Source organism: Rhinolophus ferrumequinum, chromosome 10 (assembly GCF_004115265.2).
Source record: "Rhinolophus ferrumequinum isolate MPI-CBG mRhiFer1 chromosome 10, mRhiFer1_v1.p, whole genome shotgun sequence".
In the NCBI taxonomy this organism is placed as follows: domain Eukaryota; kingdom Metazoa; phylum Chordata; class Mammalia; order Chiroptera; family Rhinolophidae; genus Rhinolophus; species Rhinolophus ferrumequinum.
Window position 1 is genome coordinate 42307517 of NC_046293.1, and position 1599 is coordinate 42309115.

The following is a 1599-nucleotide window of genomic DNA, read 5'->3' on the forward strand; positions in this document are numbered from 1 at the left end:
ACTCAAGCTTCACCAAACTCTATTTTCTGGACTGAATTAGTCACAGTTTCTTGGGCAAATGACTTTGTGATGTTTCCTAGGACCCAGTCTATTCCCATCTCCTCAAATAGTCCATGATGACTTTATTTATTTATTTTTTTGACTGGGTACAATGTACCTTATTGATGGTATATGATAAGGTAGGGCTCCCTAAGTCCCTCCCCTTCTTCCCCAGGGTCTGGGATGGAAACTGCGTCAAGGATGAAAAATTCTTAGTGTGGTGGGCGATCAAGTTGGGGCAAAGACTCCCCAGCAGTTGAAGGCCTCTCTCTCTTCCTCCCTTGCTTTTGCTGGGGCAGATGGTTCAGGAGGCTCTTATTCCTTGGAGGCCACGTGGACCATGAGGTCCTTCACCCTGTTCTGGCAGACGAATTCATTGTCATACCAGATAATGAGCTTGAGAAAGTGGTCACTGAGGGCAATGCCAGCCCTAGCCTTGAAGGGCTTTGAGGTGGCCCTCCAATGCCTGCTTTACCACCTTTTTGATGTCATTCTATTTGGCAGCTTTCCCAGACAGCAGATCAGATCCATGACTGACACATTGAGGGTGGGGACACAGAGGGTCACACCAGTGAGCTTCCTATTCAGCTCAGGGACGACCTTGCTCACAGCCTTGGCAGCACCAGTAGAAGCAGCGATGGTGTTCTGGACAGCCCCATGGCTATCATGCCACAGCTTCCCAGAGGGGTCACCCACAGTCTTCTGGGGGCCATGATGGCAAGGACTGTGGTCATGAGTTCCTCCACAATGCGAAAATTATCACAGATGACCTGGACCAAGATGGCCAAGCAGTTAGTGGTGTAGGAGGCATTGCTGACAATCTTGAGGGAGTTGTCATTCTTCTCATGGTTCACATCCATCAGAAACTTGGGGGTATGGGGGCAACTGCAAAAGGCGCAGAGATGATGACCCTTTTGCTTCTACCCTTCAAGTGAGCCCCAGCCTTCTCCAAGATAATGAGCACACCAGTGGGCTCATCAACATATTCAGCACCAGCGTCACCTCATTTGATGATGGTGGACCCTTCTCCTGGAAGATGGAGGTGGGCTTTCCAGTGATGACAGGCTTCCAATTCTCAGCCTCAACTGTGCCAACAAACTTGCCATGAGTGGAATCATACTGGAACATGTAGATCATGTAGTTAAGGTCAATGAAGTGGTCATTGATAGCAACAATTATCCACTTTGCCAGAATGAAAAGCAGTCCTGGTGACCAGGTGCCTAGTGCAGCCAAATATATTTACTCCAACCTTCACCATCATGTCTCAGGGACTTGGCTTGCACTGCACAAGAAGATGCAGCTGCCTGTGGAACAGGGAGGAGCAGAGAGCCCAAATGACTTGAACTACTTTCCTCCTTCCCAAACAAATGTAAATGATATTATATCCTATGACATCTCTCCACTCTCTTTTATTTATTCGCTCATTCAATAATTATTGAGGACTACTGTGTGTTTCACACTGTGTAAGGCGTAAAGCATGTTACTGACTCTCTAGTGTTTACATAACAATTAATTTTTCACTGATCACTTTAGCAACATGCTAAATGCACTATATGAGGT

At 47.0% G+C, this 1599-nt stretch overlaps 1 pseudogene; it reads right to left on the bottom strand.

The window, feature by feature from the left end:
* Positions 1-354: 354 nt before the first annotated feature.
* Positions 355-1297, bottom strand: LOC117028610 (glyceraldehyde-3-phosphate dehydrogenase-like; annotated as a pseudogene).
* Between the last annotated feature and the right edge of the window lie 302 nt (positions 1298-1599).